The sequence below is a fragment of the Anastrepha obliqua genome, chromosome 2 (genome assembly GCF_027943255.1).
Source record: "Anastrepha obliqua isolate idAnaObli1 chromosome 2, idAnaObli1_1.0, whole genome shotgun sequence".
NCBI lineage: Eukaryota > Metazoa > Arthropoda > Insecta > Diptera > Tephritidae > Anastrepha > Anastrepha obliqua.
In genome coordinates, this window is record NC_072893.1 from 21690607 (window position 1) to 21708674 (window position 18068).

The window sequence follows — 18068 nt, forward strand, 5'->3', positions numbered from 1 at the left end:
GACGAACAAAACTAACACTCTACAAGACTCTCATCATGCCCGTCCTAACGTATGGCGCAGAAGCTTGGACGATGCCAACATCCGATGAAGCGACGCTTGGAGTGTTCGAGAGAAAGATTCTGCGTAAGATTTTTGGACCTTTGCACGTTGGCAATGGCGAATATCGTAGACGATGGAACGATGAGCTGTATGAGCTTTACGACGACATAGACATAGCGCAGCGAATAAAGATCCAGCGGCTTCGCTGGCTGGGTCATGTCGTCCGAATGGATACAAACGCTCCGGCTTTGAAAGTATTCGATGCGGTACCAGCTGGTGATAGCAGAGGAAGAGGGCGGCCTCCTCTGCGTTGGAAAGATCAGGTGGAGAAGGACTTGGTTTCACTTGGTGTGTCCAACTGGCGCCGGTTAGCACGAGAAAGAAACGACTGGCGCGCTTTGTTAATCTCGGCCAAAATCGCGTAAGCGGTTATAGCGCCAATTAAGAAGAAGACTCCATCGTACATGGCATTCCACAGAGAGCACCCAAAGACAGGTCCCTGAGGGACGCCACCAATGGCTGTATATGTCTTTAGACCACCATCCGTGTCATTCTGCAACATTCTCTCCCTAAAGTAGCTTCGTATTATGCGTACTAGATATCCAGGTACATACTTGCCGATTTCTTAGAGACAGCAAAATGTTTGACCACCTCGCCGAATTAAACGAATTTTTGCAGTCTAGCGTGATAATTTCACTGAACTTCATGCGTGTGTGTCCTCCGCTAATGGCGTCGCGCGCTATATTTGTCACCGTTCTAATACCGTCCACTGTCGATCTAGTCCGTCTGGAGTCAAATTGTTTGTCCGATAGGCCGGTTGGGCATTCCAGACAGCTTTGCAGCCGGTTATGAATGATGCGCTCAAACACTTTACCCACCGGGTCGAGCATACACAGGGGTCTGAATGCGAGGACTAATTTGGTTGCTTGCCTGCTTAGACGTTGCAATTTCATATCACACCTTTGGACTTTTATTTGTGGATGTATGTAAAGTCTAAACGCTTTGTGAATAAACCAGCTTCGATTGAGGCATTGGAAGCCAACAGCACTGAAGTTTGTGAGAAGATACCGGCCGAAGTCCTCCAGCGAGTCATTCAAAATTGGTGTTTACGGATGACCAAATTACGGCGCAGCTGCGTCCAACATTTGAAAGGGAATGTTTTTGAGAAATAAATGTCATGAGTAGTTCTACACAAAAGTAAGACGCTGCGGATAATTGAGGTTCTATGCCGTTAATGTGCCGAATTATCTCACCTTTTCTTTCAAATAACCCCAAAGAAAGAAGTCCAACGGTGTCGTTGACGTTTAAGTGTGGTTCACATTCAACATCGGCCCTTAAAATTTAACCACCCTTTATTAAGGTATTGTAGATATGGCGATTGCATTCGCCAGTCTCCAATCTTTCTTTACCCGATCAAGGACAGAGTCGGAGCTGTCATTCAATTTGAGTTAAACATTTTTTTCATGAGATGTGTTATTATATACCTATATATTTTAAAGCAGTAACCATAAGTGGCTATGGGAATACGAGTAGTAAATCTATTGATTTTTTTTTGCTTTTTAATGGCCCTCAATTAAACCCTGAAGTCCTATCAAACAAATTCTCCTAAAATTACTTTTGTAAAATTTTTAAGTCCACACTAACACACACACACACATACATGCAATTGTACCTATCCATATTAAATTGTTTGAAAAACGCGCACACATGCCCACTTGTTTGCTAACCTATTTCCATATGGCAATGCCAGAATTTATGGCAAACAATGCAAAATTTAGAATTATCACACGCCGAACTATTCGGCGATTGCATGTCAAAGCGTTGTTAAGCGGTGAATTGAGCGACAAGTCGCCAGCGAGGCAAAGTGCACACAAGGCACAAGCACAACACCAAAAAAGTTATTATGCAAAATTTGGTATGTACATATTTAAGTGGCCATGTCGCGACGTTGGGCAAATCCACGAAATCAATAAGGAACTCGCGTTACCGCTCAAAAGCTCAGGGGTCACAATAAAAGCAAAACTAAACTAAAAAAAATAACAAAGCTAACAACAAAGCCACGTGCAGCACGCAATCCATGCCGCAACTAAATACACGCACACACGCTCATACATTTGCATAATTGAAAGGAAACATGTGAAACAAATCCTTTCGCAATTTGCTTATTTGCGGCAAGTGGAAAGTGGAGAATGTGGTTCCAAAATTGGTGGAATGAGGGTGCACAAAGCGATATAACTATAAACCTCTTACTCTTACTTGGGTAAAGGGTTCGTTTTCTATTTTTCTTTTCTTTGTTTTTTTTTTTTGTTTTTGTATAATTTAATTTTTCGTGTCCTTAAGGCAGGGCGAATTTAAAACTAGAAAACTGTGGAAGGGATAATTTCATTCAGAATAACTTATGGATATATCGGTTCTATTGGTAAGTATGCACGGCAATGTAGGTATGTAAAAAGGGCGAGTAACGACTGTCACGCAGGGCGAAACAAAATTTTGACTTGTTAAAGTGTAGTTGAAAAACAAAATGTTGCCTTGAGTCTTGAGTTTTGTTTCGAAAGAATATCTGGAGATCTTCAGCGAATGAATGGAAATTTTGTAATTAAACATAAAATCAAGTTATTCAGAAAAATATGCTAAAAAATTCGGTATAATTTAAGCTTGAAACTAATGCCTGCGACAAAATTGCTATGGGCAGTGTGAAATAGCCTTCTTCTGAAACCCATAGCAACCAATAGAGTACAAAATGGAATGGGAAAGGAATTAAAATATGAAAAAGTGATACTGAAATAAAATGAGTTAATACTTAGAGGCGTCCACATCAATTTTTGAACACTTTTTATATCTCAGTTGTAAGAAATCTATTACATTCTAAGAACTTTAGGCACCTAAAAAGCTCAGATGTCAACATTAAAAACGTGCCATGACTGATACAATTTTTTACATCCGCTTTTCATATTAATCTGGTGAAACCTTCTTATCTTTAGAAACAAAAAGTTGGGTCTATTAAGTTAAGTTTAGTCGGGTAAATTAGGTTACCCAGAAAATTTTTGAACTTACTTTTGCCGTTGTATGAAGAACTTCTGCATACCTCGCAGAAATAAGGATATGTGCAAGGATATTTTCAAAGGAAAAACTATAAAGAAGCAGGAGAAAACTATAAAGAAGCGTATCTGTAAAACAGCTCATGATATCAACGTGAAAATTGTTCTCGCATTGAGTACTGTTCACTAATATGGAACCCATACTATGAGGTTCATTGGGGGGAAATCGAAAGAGTACAAAAGATTTTCACAAAAATACCGTTGTTTAAAATGGGCTGGCAAGATTATTCTGCCCCTTATATAAGTCGCCGTAAATTACTTGGTTTACAGTCATTACAGGATAGACGTATATAATTACTTCTCAATAATCTTTGTCTGTAATATCATTAGAGATAATATCAATTGTAAGGAGCTATTAAGCCAATTTCAAAGCCATATTTCTTTTTATAGTCTAAGAATTAATCGTTTATTCAACATTTCCAATAATACCACTAATTATGTATTTAATGAACCTATTGTGTGATCTGCGCGATTGTGTAACAATTATTGTAACATCATTAACTTTAATGATAATATTGTAAAATTTAAGCTTGATCTGTTTACCATATTTAATTAAGTGAATTAGTCTGTAAGAACATTTTCTGTAGACTGAAGTAAATAAATAAATATAATAAAAAAGCTGAAATCGATGCTGCAGCACAGTTCTGCGAGGTGCTTTCGTCATATCTCTATGGCAAGTACGTTTGTGTCAAATACGAAAATGCCTACTCTACCTTAAAATAATTAACGCTGGCGTACCACAAGGGATCCTCTGGGGCCTCTGCTGTATCTCTTCTCCTTGTGTGTAGATACTATCGATAACCAGTATGTAACTACCACATTTGCGTATGATACGGAGGTACTTGCAGTGAAGTGAGAAAATTAGCCCACATGGTTTTTTTTTTCTTGAAAAATACAAAATACAAACCAATTTTTATGGATGAATGTACAATCTCATACGTGAATGAAGCCAAATACGTAGGTATTATCCTGAATACAAATTGCGCTGGAAGGCGCAAGTAAAAAATGTGACGAGATCGATTTGGAACTCAAAAACTACATACCTAATTGGACGATGCTCTAAATTATTAACTTTCTACAAATTACTTATTTACAAACAAGCTTTATAGCGCTTCTTAGTCTATGGCATCCACTTTTTGGGGTGTGTCAGCAAAAAATATATAATTGGAAATGTCTGCAGAGCAAAGTTCTTCGAAATATAGTAAATACGCCATACTACATGCGAAACAGTGATCTTCGACGTGATCTGGGCATTTTAACTGTCACTGAGTTGACGAAACAATTTGCCATAGCTCAAAAACAAAACAAAACTATGTAAACGTGGCTGCATCCAGCTTACTTCAGCTCAAAACTATGCAAAGACGTCTAAATCCCATAACATTTGCGGAGCTCACGCAAAAGGGAGGAGCATAAATTTTATTTTTAGTTATATGTTTGTCGTTGATGTATTTCAGATATAAAATGCTTCCTTTTAAAATTTAAGAAAATTAAATTCAAATTAATATTATCCGTATTATATTTACATACTTCTTCTTCTTCTTAATTGCCGCGATAACCGCTTACGCGATTTTGGCCGAGTTTAACAAAGCGCGCCAGTCGTTTCTTTCTCGTGCTAACCGGCGCCAATTGGGCACACCAAGTGAAGCCAAGTCCTTCTCCACCTGATCTTTCCAAAGCAGAGCAGGCCTTTCTCTTCCAGAGAGAATCTTTCTCTCAAACACCCCAAGCGTCACTTCATCGGATGCTGTCATCGTCCAAGTTTCTGCGCCATACGTTAGGACGCGCATGATGAGAGCCTTGTAGAGTGTTAGTTTTGTTCGTCGAGAGAGGACTTTACTACTCATTTGCCTACTTAGTGCAAAGTAGCACTTGTTGGCAAGAGAGATTCTACGTTGATTTCAAGGCTATCATTATCGGTGTTAATGCTGGTTCCCAAATACACGAAGTCTTTTACAACCTCACAATTATAACTGTCTACAGTGAAGTGGGTGCCGATACGCGAGTACGCCGACTGTTTGTTTGATGACAGGAGGTACTTCGTTTTGTCCTCGTTCACCACCAGACCCATTTGCTTTGCCTCTTTATCCAGTTTGGAGAAGGCAGAACTAACAGCGCGGTTGTTAAGGCCGATGATGTCAATATCATCGGCAGACGCCAGCAATTGTACGCTCTCATAAAAAATTGTGCCTGAGCGATTAAGTTCTGCGGCACGTACGATGCTCTCCAGCATCGGGTTAAAGAAGTCCCACGACAGCGAATCACCCTGTCTGAAACCTCGTTTGGTATCAAACGGCTCGGAGACGTCCTTTCCAATTCTGATGGCGCTGCTGGTGTTGAGCAACATCATCTTGCATAGCCGTATTCGTTTTGCGGGTATACCAAATTTAGACATCGCGGTAGTATACTAATTCCTGTATTATAATGTCTCAGTAATCACAGATGTTGCTCATTACTTACTTAGTCCTGCCATAAGTTCTGTTACAGTTAAGTGCGTTATAGATATGAAATTATAAAAATTTTTTTAATGAAATTAGTTTTATTTGATCATGGAAATATTAGAAAACAGCAACTTTTTAATTTTCATTCGAAATGGTCACCATTTGCTTTTCCAGCAGCCTTCAAACGATTAGGTCATTCAGCTATTATAGCACGCACGGTTTTCATGGATATTGACGTCGCTGCTCGAACCAAAGATTGTTTGAAACTATTTACATTTCTGTGAGGTCTTCGATAAGTTCTGCAATTCTGACAACAAACTGTAGTCCAATAGATACAGTTCTCAACTTCCAGACGGCCAATCTCCTACGGCTATGAACCCAAAAATATTGATTTTTGCCCACTGCTGGGTGGTTTTTGCCCTGTGGGCTTCACCACGCCTTCTAAGACATAGTGGCCACGCCTTGTTCTCGCTGTGCGCATGTAAACTAAGAACTGTTTCTGAGACTCATACGTCACTCATGAGCTGTACTTCGCAAAACTAAATAAAATAAGTCATCACGATAAACATGGATCTTCGCTAGTGTAAAAGTTTTACCAATTTGAAACAAAACCCATATTATTCTACAGGAAATGGTATTTGTGAACTTCGAAAAGGCTTTGGAGCGTCCGAGACACGATAGCGTTTGGGAAGCTCTTTTTGACTAGGGAGTTGTGAAGTAGTACCAGTCTCTAGTGACGTTAAAATTAAGACTTTAGGTTCAAATACCGTTGTTGTTTGGGCGTTAATTAAGATAAAGTATACTGAAAATTAAATTTTGTTCCAACTAACGAAAATATAACTTTATCTTGACTCAGACTATGCACGTGCACAGGTATCATCCAGGATCCATGTATGAAGGATCCTTCTGTATCATAAATAACTGCTTCAGCGGTGAAAAACTTCAAATTCTCTTCAGCTTTTATGTCTCACAAAGCTCCGCAAATCGAAGACTTTCAATAGAGACATTAAGGTAGTGGAATTGCTCGGCTTAACAATCACCTACCGAGGCTTCCCACTTCGCAAAAATACACTTAAAGTCACATTAAATGCCATTCTTGCAGTTCCTACAATGAATCGTTGCAATTTCTTCTTATTTGTCTATCAAAGCGTTGCACGCACATTTCAAAAACTTTCTACTCCATTGCAAACATTTATAAAAAAAAAACGGAATGCACAAATGCGAACAGCTTTAGGAGGCATTTCTTGTACGTTGGCTGTAAAAGTTGTGGTGGTAAACAACGGTGGCATTAAAACATTACATGCAACGTCAACATCAAGTTAAGATTTCCGTTTGGCGGCTTTTGCAATTTCCGCTCCATTTCCTTATAAACATGTAACATTTACTACTTTAAAAAAACATATTTCTACGCGTATTCGTGGGGAAAACTTCGTTGCGAAAAATTTATAGTCCAGCGCTTTTGCTGTGGCATTAACTGTCATAAAGTCATAAAGTATTTTTTTGTTTGTAAGATTTAAAAAATTAATCAAATTCGCTGCCACTGCGCAACATTGCATTTACTTTGTATTTGAAAATGGGACTTAATTTATATCAGCAGTCAAAAATGTGAAGGAGGCTCATAAATTTTTATTTATTTTAATATTTCCATTAACTAAAATTTCACCTGACCAATGCTAGTCAAGAGGGTTAACTTACAAAGTTGGATCATTCAAAGCAAAAGTAATGAGAGTAACTTCGGCTGCCACGTCATATGGGATGCAGCAGCAGAATTGTGCCCGCTCATTTCACACGCATTCTTACGCTCTTCCGATCAGACATTCGTAGTGGCTGCGCAAATTTTTTCGAATACCACCAACGCAATCTCAGTTTGGTCATAAGCATAGCGCCGCCACACCCCTTTTCAAGCCAATACATCGGCTGATTTCTTCAAATTCGCAGAGAGCCGATCAACGGACTGTTTGTTGTTGGTCACATCTCCTGCGTGGTGATCTGAATTGTACAAAAAATTCATTTTTGCTTATAGAAAATCTTTGGCAATTTTTTTATATGAACTAGAAAGGCTTGAAATTCGAGTTTTTTTCTTTCTTAAAACAACAACAATTACGAGCTTATTGATCCGTTTTGATCTTTACTCCAAGATTTTAATTCGAAAAGTGACACATAGATGTCGGTAGTGAATACGACACCATTTTTTATGTCATCTTTGGCATTTTTTAAGCAGGAAGATGTACAATCTTACACGATAGAGCAACGCTCTAAAATTATTGAAAGTTATTATGGAAAATTTCGATGTTTAAGAACAACATTTCGCAAATTTTTTTCAATCATTCAAATGAGTCGACAATTCAAAGGTTGGTGAACAAATTTCAAGAACCTGGTTCTGTCGAATGCAGAAAAACGACTGGCAGACCAAAAACTGGATGTTCTGATGCGAATCTTGCTGCTGTAGCGTAAAGTGTTGCTGAACAACTTTCAGTAATCTTCAGTGCAAAGCTTCATTTCAGGCCCTGTTGATATGGTATTGCTCGAATATTGCCACTAAAATCTTGCGCAGATTATCATTTACACCTAAAAGGGGGAAATGCACTAAATCATAGTACTCCGTTCCCATTTCACATAAAATAGCCGTCAGAATCCATATACAAATCGATGTCGGGAAACGAAAACGCCAAAATTTGGCAACATGAGGCTGGCAACATTTTGCATCTAAAATTTTATGGAAAATGAGAGTTCGTTGAACTTAAAAATTGTGTTTAAATTGAAACTCAGCAAAAGCTGTAAAAATCTGCTTAAAACCTAAGCAAAATCAAATTACGTTAATCTTTCATAATTTATTGCCAAAGTTCCTAGGCATAATAAAAGAGATACTCAAAACTCAAGTAAGAGGAAGAAGATGGTTTCCATCCCCTCAATCAACAACCCCACCATTTTTGTAATCACTGTGCAATCAACTTTTTCCAATAGCGACATTTTTTTTTAATATTAAATTTTCCTGTTTTGATACTTTTTATTTTGATTGGTTTATTTTCGGTATTAGATGCTATCAAATATTTAAAAGTATGAAATAAAACGATACTGCCGACGAAATTGCACGACTGTGAACGAGTACTACCCTTAAGCATAGTACTAAGATCGCGTTTCACGTTAAATGGCTGTTAACATATATACAAATTGCATTGCCGTGAAATATGCGTGAAACTTCATATGTATGTCACGGCAAAGTAGTAAGAACTTAGTTCACGCCGTAAAAATACCACACAACATGCCAGCCTCATTTTTTCACACCCGTTTATCCTGCACATGTCATTTAAACTTGAGCGAAAATTGATAGTTGATTTGCAAGTGAATTGCCTAAGTTTGAATACTCCGAAGACTTGGCATTTATATTTACTTCTACTTCATAGTTTATATTTACTTCTACTTTATGGTTACTTCGGGAGCAGTTGCCGCAAAGCACGGCGAATATGTTTAGGTTGAAAAGCATCATACAAGTATTAATGAAATGTAATTTAATTACATTTGATTTTATTTGAGTTTAATCCATCTCGGCTTTTGTCGGCGATTACACATCCCGGATAAATTTGTCAAGGGATTCTGATCTCGTGGAGCGTAGTCCAAGTTCAAGGTCCATCCGATTGCTATTGCTTAAATATGTATGTATTTAAAAATCTTCGTGCCTTGTCGAACAAGATGATGTCAGGTTGATTGGCAGCTGCTATTTGATCTGTGGATATAAATCTGCCCCAGTGCAATTTAAAACTTTCATTTTCCAATATTGCCTTTGATTCATATTGAAAATACAAGACTTCTTCTTGTAAGAGACCGTGTTTCATCGTTCAAGTTGTTGGTGGAGGATCTTTGCTATATTGTTATGTCTCATGACATCTTCACGGGGAGCAAGTACGCTACATCCAGCAATTACATGATCAATTGTTTCACCATAAATCCCGCACTTTCGGCACCCATCTTCTATTACCTCGCCATGTACCTTCGGAAATTTCTGGTTGAAATAACTTTGCCCTAGATAGCGATTGCGAAACCTTCTGTTTCAGAAAATAATTTTCCTCTTTTTAACCGTAAATTGGATGATTGTGCGTCTATCCATTCCATTTCAGGATCATGGGGATGGACGCCGTGCATTGTTTTGCCTTCCATGCTGCGATCATTTCTTCTTTGAATTTAACCCCCTCAGGTGCTGGGAAGTCCTGCTCCAACGAACTGAGCGGGATAAAGGCACAATCTGCCATATCGATTGCCTTAATGAGACACGAATCGCTGCTAAGACAATAAGTACGTATCTTTGACGTTTGTGAAAAGTGTAGACGCGCTATATTAATGATGCCTCGCCCACCAACGTTCTGAAGGAGCGATATTCTTTTCACATCGCTTTGAGGGTAATGGCTTAGGAACTTAGTAAAATTGGTGCGTATCAGTGTTTCAATACGAAGGATATCTGTTTGAGACCATTTTATTACTCAAAATTAGTAAGTCAAAAAAGGTCTGGCCCAGGTATTAATTGCTTTGCATTTATTTCCACTGTTCAGACTAGTTTTTAACACAGCCCTCAGTCGTGCCTCAAATTTGTTAATGAGGCTTTGCTTTACTAGCGTGTGGTTGATTCCCTTAAGTTGCAGAAATCTTAAAATATTATATTTATAAGATTCGCTGCTATGCAAGTTGTCTATAATAATATTTTGGTCTACTGCGTAGTTTTCTTCGGTTTCATCAAGCTGAACTCTAACCAGATGTATTATCTGTTATCTGTTCCTAATTCCATTCCCACGTCATCATTGAAAGATTTAGTGGAATCTATCAGCTCATAAAGCTTATGCGCTTTGTTTGCGTAAAGTTTCAATTTGTCAACAAATAGAAGATGGTTGGACGTATGCTCTCTTATTTCCGTTTTGAATGTAAAGCCATTTTGCTTATGTTAGAAAAACCTGCTAAGTGGATTGAGACCAATACAGAACCACAGGAGGATTAAGGCATCCTCTTGGAATATACCACGTTTGATTGGAATCGGTTTTGCAACAGTTCCATTTAAAATCAGTTTTGTATTCCACTTGCTCATTATGCGGCCCAAGAGGGCAACAATGGCAGCATCGATTTTGTATATTCTTAATATTTCTAATAGGTAATCAACTTTGTTTCAAATTTGTTTTACTCATTATCTTTAACTTAATAAGACGTCCAATTTTTTCTGGTGCTCTAATAAGGTTTTAAGGTAAAATGTCCCCTGGGGATAACAGGTTTGCCCTGTTGTCCTCAAGTCCCAAACCAAAACGAAAAAAAGTACAAAATATTACAAAAGAAATATTTCCGGCTCTACCTTCGGTGAAGAAAGATAACCCTAAATATATTGTAGGAAGTGCTATTAATTCCAACAAACCACTAAACAAATATTCTTGCTTTGCTGTCCACAAAGCTCTAAAAAATATTTCCTCAGAAAATATGGAAATATCTAACCTAAGAGATGGCAGCTTATTGCTTTTTGTGAAGAACGCTTCAGTTGCGAAGAAATTTTTAGCTACTACTAAACTTATTGGAATTTGCGATGTAAAGTTCGAAATGCACCATAACCTCAATCATTCCAAGGGTACAATATTTGCACCTTGTCTCAACGACATTCCCGAGGCTGAGATAGTTGAGAATATGAGCGATCAAGGGGTAGTTTCAGCGTATAAATTTGTCAAGCATATTGAAGGTCAATCTATTGCCAGTGGTGTTGTTTTACTTACATTCGATTTATACACATTACCAGAAAAAGTTGAGGTCTCCTGGTATACCACCAAGGTAAGGCCGTATTACCCCAACCCAATGAAGTGCCGAAATTGTCAAATTCTTGGCCATACCACCAAGCGCTGCAATAATACACCTGTTTGTGGCACGTGCGCTCTCCTCCCTCACACCCCCTCGCCATGCTCCCGTACTATCTGTGTAAATTGTTCGGGCAACCATGCTGCCTCTAATAGAACATGCCCGAAATATGTGCAAATGAAACAAATAATAGTCATTAAAACGGACAAGAAGTGTAGCATGCGTGAAGCAATAAAAATACATCGAATGCAAATTCCTCCTGCTCTTAATGAGCATTCCCTCTCCTTTTCAACAGCAATAAAAAATTCAACTTCCAACCAACAAATAAATCCCAACAACGAAATTACCACTACCAATCTCCAAAATAACTCTACTCATAACAGTAATGAAAAGATATTTAAGAGAAACTCTTCCAACGAAAATATTCCAAACACACCAACTACATCATTCAAGTCAACATCAACCTTATCCTCCAACAACAACTATAATATTCACCTAGAAACCGGTTTCCTCTCCTCTAGCAGCAACAACGATAATATCAGCACCTGTAACATAAACGCGAAAGAAAACAATGAAAACACCGATAGAACTATTGATCTCGCAGCTATTATTGCAGTTGATAACTACACTACTAATACCAAGATTACTTCCTTACTCTCACAGCTCTCTTCCTCCGACACTTCTTCACCTCCCCCTCCATTATCCGTCTATAGCAATGATATCCATTCACATAACATAGAGTAAGTGATGCGAATATTACAGTGGAACATAAATGGTCTTTTTAATAACTATGTCGACCTAAATATCTTAATTAATGAATTGCAACCAGAAATAATCGCATTACAAGAAACTCACATTCCATTTAATAAAACTGCATACCCTCCAAATAAATACATCAGCTACTTTCATAATTTGCCTCAGAACACCAGTGGTAAGCAAGGTATTGCATTCTTCATTAGAAGAACAATTAACCATAAATTAATAACTATTAACTCTAATATATCATGTTTAGCTATACAAATAGACATTGGTTTCAAAATTACCATACTTAATTGCTACATCCCTCCCCATCAAAACTTTAACTGCAAGGAGTTAATTGATTTAATTAATATACCAACCCCATTAGTAATCTTGGGAGACTTTAATGCTTGGAGCTCTTTATGGGGCTCTAAAACCACTAATGGTAGAGGAAAAACCATTGAAGACCTCATTTTATCTCAAAATCTTATTGTTTTAAACGATGGCCAACCAACGCACTTTTCAACCCACAAATCTTTCACCCATCCTGATGTAATCCTTGTTTCCGCATCCATTTCTCCCAAATTTTCCTCTCGCACTTTAAGCGAACTATATTACATGGCAGCGATCACTTTCCTCTGATAACGTCTATTTCCATTCCAAAGTGGTACGAAGTCAAGCCTGTATCAAAGTTTATTACAGATAAGGCAGACTGGGTTAGGTTCCAAAGCATTGCTGTTGATTTAACGAATAAAAAACCAGTATCACACAATATCAACAGGGAAGCAGCTAATATTAAATCAATAATCCGTTCTTCTGCCCACATATCAATACCACAAACAAGCACTAAAAAATTTTCCGCAAAGTTACCTTATTGGTCTAACTTGCTTACCTCTTTGAGAAATAAAAAACAAAGCTTTTGGACAATATATAAGAAAACAATGAATGAATCTAATTTAATCAACTTCAAAAAGGCAAACGCAGTGTTCAGAAGAGAGTTAAAGGCTGCTAAAAGAAAATCATTGGAAAAAATTACGTCCAATATCACCCCTTCGTCTAATCCTAAACAGATTTGGTCTGACATAAGAATGCTAACTGGTTCCTCCCCTCGCTTTCACATACCATTCGTATACAATGGGCAAAAACCTATTTACTCTCCACAAGATATCGCCGAACTATTTGCCAAACCTTGGTCAGCTTATTCACATAATTGCAATTTTCATCCCACATTCAACACTCAAAAAAACCGCTTCATTCATTACAGTTATTCAAATTCTTCCCCTTCACCCAAAGCCTCCTTAATTGAAATGTCAATTTCAACTTACGAATTTGACTCCACGATTTTTAAAATGCCAGGAAAAACACCTGGGGCAGATAAAATTTCCTACACAATATTGAAAAATCTACCCTACGCCTTAAAGAATAGACTAGTAAATCTTTATAATGATATATTCACTTCAGGTGTTTTCCCTCAAGCGTGGAAATCAGCCTTAATTATCCCCATCCCAAAACCAAATAAACCTTCCAACCTCACTGCTAACTTCCGTCCAATATCCCTACTTCCATGTATATCCGAAATATTAATATAGAAAAAATTATAGCGGTACGAATAATGTGGTTTGCAAAAATAAACGGATTTATCTCTTCCCACCAATTTGGTTTCCAAAAAGGCGTGGGTGTTACTGAACCGCTTTTATATTTTGAGCATTTTTCTAACACAGCTCTAGCATCAAGTAATCATGTCTCAGTATTGAAGTTAGACTTTGAGAAAGCGTTTGATAGGATTGGCATACATGTGGTACTCAGGCAACTTAAACGCTGGAAAGTTGGGCCCAAAATATTTAACTTCATTAAATCCTTCTTAAGCAACCGGAAACTCTCAGCCAGCGTGAGGAACTACAGATCGCAGACTTATAAACTAACAAATGGCATTCCTCAAGGCTCACCGCTTTCGGTGACGTTGTTCACAATAGCATTTAACGAAATCAGTTCAATCATTACCTCTAACTCACTTGTAGGACATTTCACATACGCAGATGATGTTTTGATTTTCTCAAAAATAAAAGACCTTACAGAAGTTAACAATATTTTCTCTAGTATACTAAGTAATATATGTAAATGGTCCGAATCATCGGGAGCTATTATCTCAACGAACAAATGCTCTACCTTTCATTTGTGTAGAAAACATGTCTGTCACTTTCCTACATTAACCTTCTCAAATACACTAATTCCTGATTGCAACTCACTCAAAATACTAGGTTTAATATTCGATAAAAAACTTACTTACAAAGAGCATTGTAAAGCTACTAGACTAAGTTTATTTGCTAGACTAAATATAATTAAATTTTTGTCATCAAAACATTGTCATATACATCCACAAGTACTTGTAAATATCACAAAGGCATTATTGCTATCAAAAATCGATTTTGGGCTTTGTATTTATGGAAATTGTTCAAAAGTAAATCTAAACCTACTATATGCTCCCTACCATGCAGAAGCCCGAAGAAGTATTCGTGCTTTTCCGACGTCCCCAACGAAAGTTGTTCTCACTGAAGCTGGATTACCGGATATAACCCTCAGAGCTATGCGTAATACAACGATTCTCTTGCCAAAGCTTCTGCTCTGTAGAAATGAAATTCTTTTCTCACAAGTCAACTCAGCTCTGCTTACATCAGGAAAAAAAACAATAAGCCTTCCGCCATTCAACGTTGCGTTGAATTATACCAGCAATTGAGTATAATTTCAAAACCGAGGTTGATACCAATTCCAGCCTTTCCTCCAAACATTGATCCTGATGAGTTCCTGTTAACAGACCTGTCTAACTTACCAAAGGAATCTACTTCTTCAGAGGTATATCTTCAGCACTTCAACCAAACATTAGCTCAATTAGAGAGTGATTGGGAGACTATTTATACAGACGGATCCAAAACGGACACCAATACTACGTTTGCAGTAACAAATCATCTTGGTGCCACCATTGCTGTCGGTTCATTGCCAATATACTGCTCGGTATACACAGCCGAAGCAGCTGCATTACTTGTAGCAGTTAAATACGCTTCCCAGAAAAGGAGAAAATTTATAATTTGCAGCGATAGCAAATCTACTTTGGATGCTATTAAGAACCAGAGAAACGATACACAACTAGTTACAACCATTCGAAACATATTACTTCTCAATAAAAACACTATAAGAATCATGTGGGTTCCTGGCCATTCTAGGATACCAGGAAATGTGTATGCTGACAACAGGGCTAAAGAAGCCGGCCATGAACCATTACATTTTAGTGATGATATTACTAACAAATACATTCGAAAGCTGGTACAAGAGCATTTGCATAAATTTTACGCAAGTAATTGGAATACCTTTCAGCACCCTTATAAGAAATACAATCCCACCGGAGCGAAACCTTTATATCCCTCTAATATAGCCTGTCAAACTTTAAAAAAATTCACACGACTCAGGATTGGTCATTCAATATCTACTCACGCTCATTTGCTAAATGGTTCGCCCAAACCACTCTGTCCTCACTGCAACTCCATCGATTACTCAACCCTACATACTCTTGACTACTGCCAAAAATGGGAGGAATGTAGAAATGCGATGTTTCCTAACTGCAAGCCCACTGATTTATTAAAAAACACAGATATTAATAGTATTTCCTTAATTTGTAAATTCATTTCACAAACTAGATTAAGTATATAGATCATTAAGCTCTGAACAAGCCATATAATCCATAACAGCTATTCATAACACTCACCCCAAAAACTATCCTTCCTCCCCACCATAGTTCCTCCTCCCTTAACTTTAACCTCACCCAAAAAAACAAATTAGTATATTAGTATGTATGTATAGTATATAGATACTTAAGTTTATATTATCATAAGCCGAAGGCCCTGGCAGCCAGCGCTTAGTACTTACGTGTGACAGTTATTTATAATTGTTACTCTTGTAAAATAAATAAATAAATAAAATAAATTTATTTCTCTTTAATTATTTATGAAACTTCTGTCAGTGATGTGGGGTGACGGAAATATGTCGAATTCGCGAAACTGCAGTCGTGCGTAGTTTATTAGACGATTGTTTAGTGATCCAGGGTTAAATCTTTCTCTAAATGTTTACATAATGAAGACAAGTCCTGTGCAATACTGCAACATATACATGTGTCCAGCAACATTGTTTAAGACAAATGCTGGGCTCCGGTATCTTTAGCAACATGTTGTCGAGGCATGTGCGTATCAGCAATATTTCCCGCAAATTTCATCCTTTACAAGTTTTTTAGAAATAATATGAAAAGTATTCACTAAAACATTTATATCAACAATATATAAGTACCGTTATTAATTGGCATGTATTCAATTTCAACTTTTCCTTACATTCTGTGATTGAAAATTGGACATATGTCCGCATGTAACTTTCACTTAACTAATTTTCCTTATTTATCACCACTTGATTTTACTGCCAATAAACAGTTCATGTCAGAAAGTTCAAAGAACTTTTATTATCGTTTGTCAAACACTAAAAATACAAAACGTTGCTGCGGCCAAGGTCGATTGCGGCACTCAGCTGAGAGGAAGTTGTGAAATTTATTGGTACAGTGGGAATTCCTAGACAAAAAAAAACAAAAAACTATGTAGACAAAAACAAACAAATGTTCTGATATGACTCAGTGAACCCATAAAGAATGAGTAAATGCTGCCATCAGAGGGAAGAAAGAATAAAAGCCAAAGCAAACAATGAAAACTTTCACCTATAAATACTTCTGCATGTATGGGTTAATTTAGCATTCATTCTACATGTGTGTGTATTATTTTAGAATTCATTATACGTATGTATGCATAAATCTGCTTTATTTGGGTCAGCGGAGTGTTTAGTATACGAAGCAGCCTAAAGGCGTTGCAAAAATCGACAGTCGTAGCTCAACGTGCCACCAAAAAGTTGCAGGAAAGTAAATTTTTAATGGCGCCAGCGGAATGAGCAGCGGTTGAGGATGAATATGTAAAGTAAATGTATTTGAGCGTAAGTGGTGAGTTTTTAGTAGGTATGCAAGTGTTGATGTGGAAGTGTACTAATGTGAAGATACACGCATTTATATATTTAAAAAAGAAACAGGTGTTTACTGCGCCAAGGTAAATTAAATATTTAGGTAAATACCCTACTCGCTAATAAAAAATAGCTTTAAGGGTACACTAACTTCTTAAAGGGCAACTTTGAATTTGTGTGGTGAAAAACTTATTAAAAACAGACACGCATTTTACTTTATTATAAAGGGTGGTTAAGTTTCAAGGGCCGGTGTTGATTTTGAATAAAATACAATTTCTTAAGGAAATTATTGTCATTTCTCTTTATTATGATAATATTGGTGTGGCTTAATTACGTATAGAACAAAATATTGGCCAAATGGCCGCCGCGGCCTCGGCGGCACACCTCCATCCGATGGTCCAAATTTTCATTGACGCTGGGCATAATTGAGGCTCTATGCCGTTAATGTTTATATTTAAAAAAAACAGGTGTTTACTGCGCCGCGGCAAATATTTACTTGAATTCATTGTCCATTAATAAAAAAGCTGTAAGTTAGCAAAGTAAAAAAATGTATTTCAGAATAAATATAAATTTTGAAAGATAGTTTTGCCTAAAAATTTTTTTTTTTAATTTTTTTTTTTAGTTTTTTTTGTCGGAACAACTAGCAAGTTCAGCATATAGACGACATTAAGTCCATTGTACTGCTCTCGGGTTTCCTTTTTAATTTTCTTTAAATCTACTCGACCTCCGAAGAAATCTGAGTAGATCTTGTGGTGCCAAGGAGTCAAGGTGGTCGCTTCTTACCACATCAGTGCCAAAAACTTCAAGCCTGAGCCGAGCGAAGGCTGGGCAGACGCACAGAAAGTGGGCCGCCGTCTCATCCTCCTCTACAAATGCTGGGCAGAGTGCACTGTCCGAT

The 18068-nt window shown here is 37.4% G+C and overlaps 1 pseudogene; it reads left to right on the plus strand.

The window, feature by feature from the left end:
• LOC129237183 (uncharacterized) overlaps positions 1-18068 on the plus strand; it is a 179600-nt pseudogene that overhangs the window by 10620 nt on the left and 150912 nt on the right.